The sequence below is a fragment of the Zingiber officinale genome, chromosome 7A (assembly GCF_018446385.1).
Source record: "Zingiber officinale cultivar Zhangliang chromosome 7A, Zo_v1.1, whole genome shotgun sequence".
NCBI lineage: Eukaryota > Viridiplantae > Streptophyta > Magnoliopsida > Zingiberales > Zingiberaceae > Zingiber > Zingiber officinale.
Window position 1 is genome coordinate 37,182,239 of NC_055998.1, and position 12,317 is coordinate 37,194,555.

Sequence of the window (12,317 nt, forward strand, 5' to 3'; positions counted from 1 at the left end):
ATCTCAAATCTCCCTATTGTCCTTATTTGTAGTTACTATGCATCTTTTTATATATATTGTCAAAAATAGGAACCATCGTATTGTTCATCCTACACCGGCTAGGGCCCCTTCTACGGACCCTAGAATCCACTCGGAGCGGCATAGGATAGATTTTGCTAGGTTTACCTTTGAGTCCATTAAACCTAGATATGTAGGTAGGGCATTTTTTGCCCAATTTTGTCTCCCCGCAGTCCAGATGATAGATTACTATCACCTAAGAAAACTGGTTGACTGCAACACCACAGTAAATCAAGACTTGTGTGCCCAGTTCTATCACAACCTTGAAAAGGTTGATGATAACACCTATTCCACCAGAGTTGGTGGAACTGACATTCAGTTCACTCCCTCTCTGCTTCGCACTAGCTTAGAGCTTAGGGAGTCTCCGTGTACATTCTTATGTTACCCGAGTAGGGATCTACCATTCGGTGATCCCTATTCCCATATTACCTTAGATGACATCTATATGCACTTTTTTGGGGAGGAGAGACCTTTTGGCCTAACTGAGTTCAGGTCTACCCTTCTTAGAGTTTAGAACTATGTTATGTACAGAGTTCTGACAGCATGCATCCTGCCCATCACATCTCGAGACGTCTCGAAGATGCGATCATCCCACTCATTCTTTTTGTACGCTCTTAGTCAGTGCCTAGATATAGACATAGCACTGCATATGTTTCATAACATCATTCATGTATCCAGTACAGTTACGTTTGCAGTGATCCATATGCCTTACTGTCATATCCTGACCCAAATATTCTCCACCTCTAGGATAGACACTACCAGAGGGACACTCATCCCACTTATCATATATGATGAGTTAGGTCAGCGTAGTCTTAGATTAGCGGGTGTAGAGGTCACTGCCGAGGGGATTCTGGCCTGGAAGGGCCGGCCACCGCCAGTCGCTGCTCCTATCGCTCCAGAGGCCGAGGATGCACCAGGAGAGGGAGAGGAGTGGCCCGACTTCTTAGTAGAGGCATTTTTCGCAGATCCTTCCACCTCTGCTGGGCCCTCCACATCAGCCGGGCCTTCGACTTTGGCATCACTCTCTGTCGAGGATAGACTCACCCGTCTTGAGGTTCAGTCCATTGAGACTCGACGCGCTGTTCGAGAGAGCCATCGCTTCCTCCGATCTCTACGATCCGAGATAGCTGCAGGGTTCGCCTCTCTCCGAGGCGAGATACGACACCAGGGACAGCCTTAGCCTGCACCCGATCAGTCCCTTGCACCACCTCCAGCTGACGACCCTCCAGCTGATGATCCTGCTTTTGATGATCCTGCTTTATGACACTATCATTTGATGTATCTTGGATAAAGACCTATATTATCTAGTTTGAATGTACTGATGCTTAGCTGAACTCCACTTATTTATGCTTACTAGTCTTCCCTGGTTAAATTCTACTCTTAGAAGACAAATAGGAATATGTTGGGTAGAATAGTTTTTGATTTTCAAATTAGTTTCCTACATCTTTACTTGCTTTCAAAATAATATCTCTAAATTCTAGGAAAAATTTTGTTTTCAAAATTCCAATTTTACTAGATTTTCAAAATATGGAATTAGCTTAGGCTCTACCCTAGAAATCTTGCTCCCCTAGAATTCAGCCAGAGCATCTCACAAACACCTAGGCTTACCTTGCTTGTGTTTGAAAAACATAGAACGACGTGAGATGCATAGGGTACAGCCTGGACTCAAGAATGCTTATATTTGTGCATCAATATGAGTCTGGGCGTTAAACACCTAATTAACAGTAATCAAGTCAAGTCATCCAGCCATAGTCAAATCTAACTGGATCTATTGACTTAACTTGATTAACCAAGTGAAAGTTGTTTCCCTCTAGGTAATCAGCTAGTAGCTAGACGGTTAGACATGTGGCTAAAAGCGTAAATGATTGACTTTTAAATTTTTGAGTTCACTTAGGCATGAACATTAGGGCTCTGATACCTTACTTAAAGAGAAGTTAACTAATTTACAACCAATCTAACTCAACTCATGCTTGGACATTAAGGATTTAAGCTCCTCCCTTGCCCTCAAAAGTTTTAAATTGATTATTCGTCTAAAAGAAAAATCCTTTCAAGTTTGCTAAGTTTTCAAAACTCTAACTTTCAAAAGTCATTTTTGTACTAAGCTTTCAAAATTCTAGCCAAGTAATGCAAAATCTTTTCAAAAATTATTTTGTTCGTTTTTTGCCTTAGCCATTCTTAAAAGTCTTTTTGAAATAATTATTGACAAAGCTTTTCAAATTTATCTAAGTCTTTTCAAATCTCTTCAAAACACGCTTTCCCTTAACTAAGTATTTTGAAAATTTAGCTAAGTATTTTCTAACAGATTCACAAAATTTAGCTAAAACTTTCAAAAACATGTTTTTCAAAGAATTCAACTAGGTTTCAAAACTGGCTAAAGCTATATTTCAAAATCAACTTTTTATTAGCTTTATTTCAAAAGAAAAATTTTATTTATAAAGAATGCCTTTATTAAGGGGGAGCCTGACAAAGTTTAAGTTTTAGCTTAACCATGCGTGCATTCATAATTTATTAAGCTTGCTTACTTAAACTTTATGCATCTATTTTACTTAGCTTTGAATTTCAGTTGCCATAATCAAAAAGGGGGAGATTGTTGGTACGGAAAGCATCCGATGATCGACCGTTGTTTTGATAATGGCAAAGGAATTCAAAGTTAAGTTGTTTTGTGATCTAATGCACTTAATTGAGTGTTTCAGGAAAGTCCTAGCTGCGGTTAGGAAGGTGGAAAATCCTAGGGGGTGGTAACCCTAGGTCATAGGGGGTGGTAACCCTATGCAGAAAGTCTTGGTGGGTCGAGAGCTTCAGGAAAAAGTCCTAGGGGGGTAACCCTAGGTGGAAAGTCCTGGTGTCGCGAACCAGGTGAAAGACTGGACTAGTTGGGAAGCGGAAGTCCAGCAGAAAGTCCGGAAGCTTCAAACGCTGAGCAAAAGTCCAGTCGATCTAGAGGATCGCACTGGCATCAGGTAAATCTCCTGAGTGGAGTAGGTGAGGACGCGTTCCCCGAAGAGGGAACAGTAGGCGTCGGGTCGACCTAGGGTTTCCGGTTGGAAATCTGAAGTCAGACCCGGACAGTCCGATGACTGTCAGTTATATTTACCATATTATTTTTGTGCTAACTTTGTTTTGCAGGGGTTGTGTTTGGGACTAACACATTTTACAGGAACAAAGAAACAACTTAGACCTCGGATGAACAGTGTGCGAGGCGCCTCCATGGGGCTTGGAGGCGCCTCGGGCGCTAGCCGAAGCCAGCTGTCCAAAGACGCTGGAGGCGCCTCGGAGGTCATTGGAGGCGCCTTGGACCAGGCGTTGGAGGCGCCTTGGAGCAGCTTGGAGACGCCTTCAGTGGGATAAGGCGCGACCAGATCAGAGCTGATCCACGCGTGCGACTCGGCGGCCTGGAAGAGCCTCGGACAGGCTTGGAGGCACCTCCAGCACTGTTTAAAAGGGGACTTCGAGCAGCAGCTTAGAACAAGCATTCACAAGAATTCACAAGCGATCCTTCTGCGTTCAACTGCCAACGAGTTCATCCCGAAGTGTTGTGACGACATACCGACGACCCGGAACTCCAGATTTTGATATTCTTACTGTCGGTATTGTTTTCTTTTATAGTTCTAATTATAATAATCTTATAACAATCTTTCAAGCTTATAGTTGTTGCCCATCGAAAGCGGTCAACAATCGCGGGCCTTGGAGTAGGAGTCGCCACAGGCTCCAAACCAAGTAAACGACCGTGTTCTTGTGTTGTTCCCTTTTCTTTATTCTGCTGCTTAAACTCGTGCGATTTACGAATTCGAAAATAGTGAAAGCCACGAGCGCTATTCACCCCCCCCCCCTCTAACACTTTCAATCCAACACCTTTATGGATTATTATAGGAAATTATTTAGGGCGTGTGATCTTCTCCATCTGAAGGGGCATAATCCTATTTATGGACTATGTATCAAGTAATAATATACACTTTGGTGCATTTAATAGTATCCTCTCCATCGAAGTCACTGCTATTATTTGTGTGATCAAAGAAATACCAACTATTAATTTTATTTAGCATAAAGTTAGGTTGACAAGAATAAAATTAATGGGTAAAACCTCCTCTTACAAATGTTTTAAATTTGTATACGTCCACACTATCGTGGCATACAAAATTCACGATGTTTTGAGGTGTTGGTAAATTTAAATAATATTATTTAAGGAATCAGTATTATTCTAAATTCTTAAGTTTTGACCAAAACTCTTTTTGTGATTCTTAGGATGGCTTTCAATCCACTTGCTATTATTCTAAAAGAAAACAAACTTACTGGTCCCAATTACATAGATTGGAAAAGAAACCTGGATATTGTCCTAACTGCTGAAAGCTATAAGTTTGTACTGTTAGAGGTCTGCCCTAATGAGCCTAATAGTGATTCTAGCGAAGAGAAGATTGAGTATCATAAGAAATGGGTCAAGGCATATGAGATGACGCGGTGTTACATTTTGGCTTCTATGTCAAATATGCTGCAACATCAGCATCAATCCATGTCTACTTCATATAATATGATGTACAATCTCAAGGAACTCTTCAGATACCAGAATTGGGCTGCTAGGCAAGAGGCTATGAGAAACTTAATGACAACCACCATGTCAGAGGGGACACCTGTAAGGGATCATATCCTCAAAATGATGGCTTATATACAAATCCTTGGAGCTAAAATCGATGGGGAAACCCAAGTCGATATTATTCTCCAAATACTACCCAAAAGTTTTGAGCAATTTAGCCTGAACTACAATATGAATAAAAGGATTTATTCATTGGTGAAACTACTAACAGAACTTCAGGCAGCAGAAGGGCTATTTCATCAAAATTCTCAAATCCACTTTGCTAAAAATGTTTCTACTTCTAAGTTGAAAGGCAAGAAGAAGAAGAAAAAACAAGCTGGCTCGGCAAAGAAAGTGAATCGATCTCTAGGTACTGGACTAAAAGCAGGAGTGAAGAAGCCGAAGGGCAAGTGCTTCATTTGCAAGCAGTCTGGACATTGTAAGGTGGACTGTCCTTGTAGGAAAGAGAATAATAAAGGTATATCTTATTCTCTAGTAGTTGAAACATGTTTAGCGGTGTTATCTACCATTACCTGGTGTGTAGATATAGGAGCCACTGATCATGTCTGTAATTCATTGCAGGGGTTCCAGGAAACCCGACGACTATATGAGGGAGAGATAACCGTCTACATAGGCAATGTTATGAAAGTGGCGGCTGTTGCAGTGGGAGATGTCTACTTATCATTTGATAGGAATAGAACCTTGATTTTGAGAAATTGCCTTTATGTACAAAGTTTTAGAAAGAATTTAATTTCAGTTTCTAAACTATTTTTGGATGGATATACTGTTTCTTTTGAAGACAAAGTTGTTGTCAAGAAAAATAGGGTAATTATCTATTCTAGTACATTAGTTGGCAATTTGTATACTCTAAATCTGATAACTCCCACAAAGCAACAAATGGAAATTAATAACACATCATCTAATTCTAATAAGAGAAAGGAACTTTCAAAAATGAACCAAACATATCTTTGGCATCTAAGACTTGGTCATATTAACTTGAGTAGGATTCAAAGGCTAATAGCCGATGAACTCTTGGGTTCATTAGTGTTGGAAAACTTTCCAACCTATGAATCTTGCTTGGAAGAAAAAATGACCAAGAGACCTTTTAAGGCCAAGGGGTATAGAGAAAAAGTTGTGTTGGAATAAGTTCATTCTGATTTGTGTGGACCTATGACTATCCAGGCGAGAGGTGGTTTCAAATATTTCGTCTCTTTTATAGACGACTATTCGAGATATGGATGCATTTACTTATGGTGCCGCAAGTCTGAGTGCTTTGATAAGTTTAAAGAGTACAAGGCTGATATGGAGAAACGTCACGGTAAAAGTATCAAGACACTATGGTCTGTCTGTGGTGGCGAGTACCTCTCAAGAGAGTTTAGGAATTACTTATCAGAGGTTGAGATTCAATCCTAATTGTCTGCACCTGGTACACCCCAACAGAATGGTGTGGCAGAATGAAGGAATAGGACTCTTATGGAAATGGTTAGATCGATGATGAGTTATTCAAAATTACCAAATTCGTTCTGGGGATATGCTTTAGAAACGATAGTGTACATTCTGAATTTGGTACCTTCTAAATCAGTACCCTCTACTCCCACGGAATTATGGAATGGGCGTAAGCCTAGTCTGAGTCATGTCCAGATTTGGGGTAGTCTAGCATATGTGCTGAAGGGAGATACTGATAGGTTGGAATCTCATACAGAAGTTCGGCTGTTTATAGGTTATCCTAAAGGAACGAAAGGTGGTTTGTTTTATAGTCCTAAATATCAGAAGGTCATTGTTAACACTAATGCCCGATTTTTAGAATAGGAATATGTAATAAACCATAAGCCCATGAGTGAAATTGTTCTAGAAGAAATGAGAGAGGACATGTCTACTTTAGTACCAACAGTGCAAGATGAAATATCATAAGAAACTACAACACGTATCACAAATGATACACAACTACAAACAGTGCCTTGTCGTAGTGAGAGGGTTGTGAGGCAACCTAAAAGATTCATATTTTGGGAGTCTTTAGACTTGATCCCAGGTAAACATGAACCTGATCCCCGAACATATGACGAAGGACTCCAAGATAAAGATGCAGCATGTTGGCAAACAGCAATGAATTCAGAAATAGAATCTATGTATTCTAACAAAGTCTGGGAGCTAGTAGAACCACCAAATGGTGTAAAAGCTATTGGATGTAAATGGATCTACAAAAGAAAAAGAGGGACAGACGAGAAGGTGGAAACCTTCAAAGCAAAGTTTGTTGCGAAAGGGTATACTCAGAAAGAGGAAATCGATTATGAGGAAACTTTTTTGCCAGTAGCTATGCTTAAGTCTATCCGGATACTCTTATCTATTGCTGCTCATATGGATTAAGAGGTTTGGCAAATAGATGTCAAGACAGCTTTCCTTAATGAAAGTCTTGAAGAAAACATCGATATGAAGCAACCAGAGGGGTTTATTGCAAAGGGCAAAGAGCATCTTGTTTGTAAGCTCAATCGGTCTATTTATGGACTGAAGCAAGCTTCAAGGTCTTGGAACATCTGGTTTAATGAAGTAATCTAGTCTAATGGATTTATTCAGTGTCTGGATAAGTCTTGTGTATACAAGAAGTGTGATGGAAACGTGGTGGTATTTCTTGTACTATACATAGATGACATTTTGTTAGTTGGCAACAATATCAAAGTGTTATCAGAAGTATGGGTATAGTTGTCCAAACAATTCGATATGAAGGACTTGGGAGAATGTACACATATTCTCGGGATCAAAGTAATAAGGGATCGCAAGAAAAGAATGTTGTGCTTATCCCAAGCTTCATATATCGATAATATCCTAATTCGTTTTAGCATGCAAAACTCCAAGAAAGGTTTTCTACCTTTTAGGCATGGAGTATCTTTATCTAAAGAGATGTCTCCTAAGACATCAAAAGAGATAGAGGAAATGAAGGCAATTCCTTATGCTTCGGCCGTAGGAAGCCTAATGTATGCAATGTTATGCACGAGACCGGATATCTATTTTACCGTGGGCATGGTTAGCAGATATCAAAGTAATCCAGGAAAGGGGCATTGGACTGCCGTAAAGCATATATTAAAGTACCTGAGAAGGACTAGAGATTATATGCTGGTTTACTAAACAGATGATTTGCTCCCTGTGGGTTACACGGATTCTGACTTCCAATCAGATAGGGACAATAGTAAGTCTACCTCAGGTTATGTGTTTACTTTACGAGGTGGAGGCATAACATAGAGGAGTATTAAGAAGAAATGCGTTTCAGACTCAACCATGGAAGTTGAGTATGTGGCAGCCTCTGAGGCAACCAAAGAAGCTGTATGGCTCAGGAACTTTTTGATGGACTTAGATGTGATTCCTGGTTTGCCCAAATCATCACAATTTACTGTGATAATAGTGGTGCAGTAGTAAAATTGAAGGAACCATGAGCCCATAAGGCAAGTAAACACATTGAGCGCATGTACCACTTGATACGAGACATCGTAAAGCGAGGAGAAGTTGTTATCGCCAAGATTGCATTAGTAGATAACTTGGCAGATCCTTTCACTAAGGCCCTTCCGGTGAAAGCTTTTGATCGGGGATGGGAATCAGATGTATGGCAACGTTTATGCAGCATAGTCTTTTAGTATAAGTAGGAGATTGTTAGAGTGTATACTAAAAGTCTAGCTTTTTATATAAATATTTATTTTGAAATAAAAATTACATTGGTCAAATGTCTACATTTATGCTAAGTGTAATTGTCCATTTAATTTATATTATAAACAACATAGTGTGAGGAGACACACAGAAGATCATGTTATCAGTTCCTTATAAATTATAAATAGTAGCTCACAACCAAGATGGAATGAGACAAACCATTGGAGTGGTTATAATGTAATTTGGTATTAGTTTATCTTAACTATAAAATTACACTAGTACACTATGAGTGTATTGAGCAGGACCATTTGAGTTAGTTTCTTTTTATACTGACTACATAAAAGAACAAAACCTCTATTATTTTGGAAGTGCGTACTCTTAATCATAATATAATAACAAGCACGTATACTTAATATTTATTTCTTTAATTTATCAAAGGGTGCGATTTAGTTTATTAAATCAATATGTCCGATAAGTTGGGAAATGATATTATTTATATGGTGTGTTGTTGATTATACAATGAAACTGTGTCCTAGTAATCTAGGTTGATGATGTTCCCTTGAGGAGCTCATAAGGATTGTCATATAAAACCTACAGGTGGACTTAGTCCGACATGACAATAAGGTTGAGTGGTACTACTCTTGGAGCTAGATATTAATTAAGTGAGTTGTCAATAACTCATTTAATTAGTGGGCATTCAATATCTTAAATTCAGGGAGACTGACACACTCATGATAAGAAGGAGCCCATTTAGTAATATGGGATTGGTGCAGTAGTGCAATAATAACTCTTTAGTGGTATGAGTTATTATTGATGAACTTGAGTTGGGTGTTCAGGGCAAACACTAGAAGCTCAAGCTCATTGGGAGACCAAAACTAATTCCTCTTCTCGGTCCCTGTTGTAACCTCTTATTTATAAAGCCTTATATCCACTTAGAGCCAAGCTTCTTACCCATCTTATGCTGGCCGGCCAAGCCAAGCTTGGAGGCCAAGCTAGGGCCGGCCAAGACATAGATTGGAGCCAAGTTGATGGCCGGCCAAGCTTGGAGCCCATGCTAGGTGGTCGACCACATTAAATTAAAAGGGTATTTTAATTTTAAAATCTTTCATTTTGTGGAAGCCATGGTTTTAAAAGAGAGTTTTAAAATTTTAAAACATTTCCTTTTATAGCTTTCTACAAAGGATTAAGAGAAAGATTTGATATCTTTTCTTATTTGTAGTTAAAAGAAAGATTTTAATTTTTGATAAAACTTTCCTTTTTTGTAACCATCCGCATGTCTTAAAAGAGAGATTTTAATTTATAAAATTTTCCTTTTATAACCAACAAGAGATTTAAAAGAGAAATTTTTATTAAAAATTTCTTACTGGAAACAAATAAGGTAGTTTTAATTTTATCTTGAAAACTTTCCTTGTTTGGAGCACAAGTTGGTGGCTGGCCTTGGCAAGTATAAAAGGAAGTTTTAATTTTTTGTTTTAAAACTTTCCCTTTTAGTCATTGGCAAAGAATATAAGGAAGTTTTAATTATGTTTAAAACTTTCCTTTTTTGCCAAGACCAAGGATTATAAAAGAAAATGAGGGGGTGCCTCACCTCATAACACATCTTCTATTCTTCTCTCCCTATCCTTTGGTGGCCGTCCCTTGTCCTTTTCTCTTCTCCTTTTGTTTTCTCTCTTGGTGGCCGACAGCATCTAGTGTGGTGATCTCTTGGTGGTCGGTTGCTTGAAGGAGAAGAAGAAGTGAAGGAAGCTCTCTTGTCTAGCATCCCTTGGAGGTTAGTTGGTGGTCGGATCTTGGAAGCAAAGGAAGAAGCTTGGGTGGATTTCATCTTGGAAGATCGTCGCCCACACGACATCCAAGAGAAGGAGAGGAATATAATAGAAGATTAAGAGGTCTATAATCTACAAAAGGTATAACTAGTTATTAGTTTCCGCATCATAACTAATTCATCTTTTGTATAGATCTTGAAAAACCAAACACAAGAGGTTATCGGTTTTAGTTTATCGTTTCGTTATTGATTTTATTTTTCGATTTCATGTTTCGATAATGTGCTTCTATTGAGGTCTTTGTAGTTAAATCTAGTTTACTGCAAGAAGTTAAATATCTGATTTCTTTGTGAGGCTTTGTCTAGGAAGTGGTGGATGATCCCATACTCAAGAAGGCCTAGTGTCTCGCCATGTTTAACCTGGAAGCCGATCTTTGAAATAGAAAATTAATAATTTCTGTAATATGGTTTAAATTAGGAATATCACATCGGTTAAACTTGGAGTAAAAATATTAAGTATCGTTTCCAATCCAAGTTTAACTTCTGAAGGACAATTTGGATTAATAATGTGAATCATCATTTGCAATCCAAATTTAACTTCAATAGAGCATATGGGTAGCTAGGATAGCTCTATACTTGTACAAATTTTTGTACAGGGGAACTAGGATAGTATTCCGAATAGTAAACAACATAATCAACCCATAATCCACAACAAGAGCAATTAGATACATCCTACCTTAAACTTACAACCCCTACTTTTGATCCACAGCCAGGGATGTTGTGTTGAACCCCCTGGTTATTTTGATGTGATCAACAAAGTCAGGTTAGGTCTGTTTGTTTTTAATCCCTGTGTCTGAGCGCGCAGGAGCTTAGGAGTGCAGGAAGTCAAATGGAAGACGCAGCTAGCGAGAAGGACGACATGGGAAGGGAGTCGACGGGCTCGGTGCGTCCAAAGTACGAAAGAGCTGCAGAAGAGTACTCCAGTGGACGAGAAGAATGTGTGCGATGTTCGAGGGATGAGAAGCTAGGACGGAAGCCTTCTCGAGGAGAAGGCCAGAAATTGGATTCGGGTGAGCCCTATTTCGATTGGCCACAATCACCCAAGCTATCAGGACTTCGGATGCTAAAGTGAAGACGAAGAAGTGCTGCAAAAGCAGCTGGAGGCGCCCTCAACTACTGTTGAGGCACCTCCGCCCTCACCAGAGTGAGGGCACCCTCAACTGCATTGAGGGCGCCCTCAACAGCATTAAGGGCGCCCTCAATGCCTTTGAGGGTGCCTTCAACTGGGTCAATCTGACCGTTTGTGCACGGATAAAATTTTATCTGCTTATCCACTTAGAGGCGCCCTCAACCCCTTTGGAGGTGCCCTCAAAAATCAAGATATGATTTCCAGGAGCTATATAAAGGCCCCTGAAGCTAGGAAATAATTGAATCAACTCTGTATATAATTCCTAGCAATTCTTGAGCTTTCTTAGTGTGTAAAAAGGCTTCTCTGCCAACAATGAAGGATACATTTCTAGTGGCGCAGTTCAACCGCCTTGGATTAACAACCACTTATGTTGTAACCAAGTTAAATTTCTTGTCTCTTCTTTTCTGTTATTTTATTTTATTATTGTTGCTATTTTAGAGTTGAAAGTACGAGGAGGGTAGTTCTTATTTTACAGGCAATTCACTCCTCCTCTCTTACCGACCTCGCTGCACCAACATGTTGTTGCCGAAAAGGTGTAGCTATTGGATCTAGATGAACCTTCAATCGGTCCTCATCAGTGAATCGGAGCCACACAGGAAAGACGAAGAACAAGAATTGGGTCAGAGGTGATCGACCGGAGGGATCTTGGGTTGCGAGCACTAGGGCAGAGAGATAGTAGCTGACACTAGGTAGAGGAGCAATTGGTCGGTGCTAGGGAAGAGGAAGAAGATGGTCAGCGCTAGGACTGAGGAGGAGGAAACGAGTGGAGACCTTACTGGTGGTAGCCTTGCCCCTTTTTGCTTGCTCCTTCCTCTCCGGTAATGCTGCCGCCGAGCTGTGGTGGTGGTGACAACGATGAAGAGATCGAGAAGAGAGGAGAGCGATCGAGAAGATAGGAACTCAGCCGGCGGTGGATTGGAAGCTTGAGCACAGCCAGGTGAAGTGACTACATCGAAGCGAAAACGCAAGGGAGAGGGCACGGTACCGAGGTGACAGCTGGCGGTGGCGACTAGTGGCGTGGCATGGCTTTGTCGGGCGACGACACAAGAGAGGAAGTGTAAAATACCAAAAAAGGGCGAATAACCATAAGGGAATTTTTCATAATTTTT